Below are 294 nucleotides of genomic sequence, written 5' to 3'. Positions count from 1 at the left end.
ACCCAAAACCTTGTCGAAACGTTGTACATTTGCGGTTATGTTGAACTTATATTAAAGTTTTTCTTCATTACTCATTCAAGCCGTCTCCAATCATTATTAGTCTCAAAGTGGGTTCCTCGTCATCGAAACTAAAATCAATATATTTTATCACCTGCTTAGAAAAAGTTGACATTTATTCTAATGTGAAATCCAGGATAAACACATTGAAAATTCAATCAATCCTTTAATACTCGTGTTGTTAATACTTAACTAACTAAACATGTCCCTAAATGAACAATACTAAATTATTGTCAT

This window comes from Limulus polyphemus, unplaced genomic scaffold (genome assembly GCF_000517525.1).
Source record: "Limulus polyphemus unplaced genomic scaffold, Limulus_polyphemus-2.1.2 Scaffold219, whole genome shotgun sequence".
Taxonomy (NCBI): domain Eukaryota; kingdom Metazoa; phylum Arthropoda; class Merostomata; order Xiphosura; family Limulidae; genus Limulus; species Limulus polyphemus.
The sequence above is the reverse complement of the archived record's forward strand: the minus strand, read 5'-3'. Positions refer to the sequence as shown.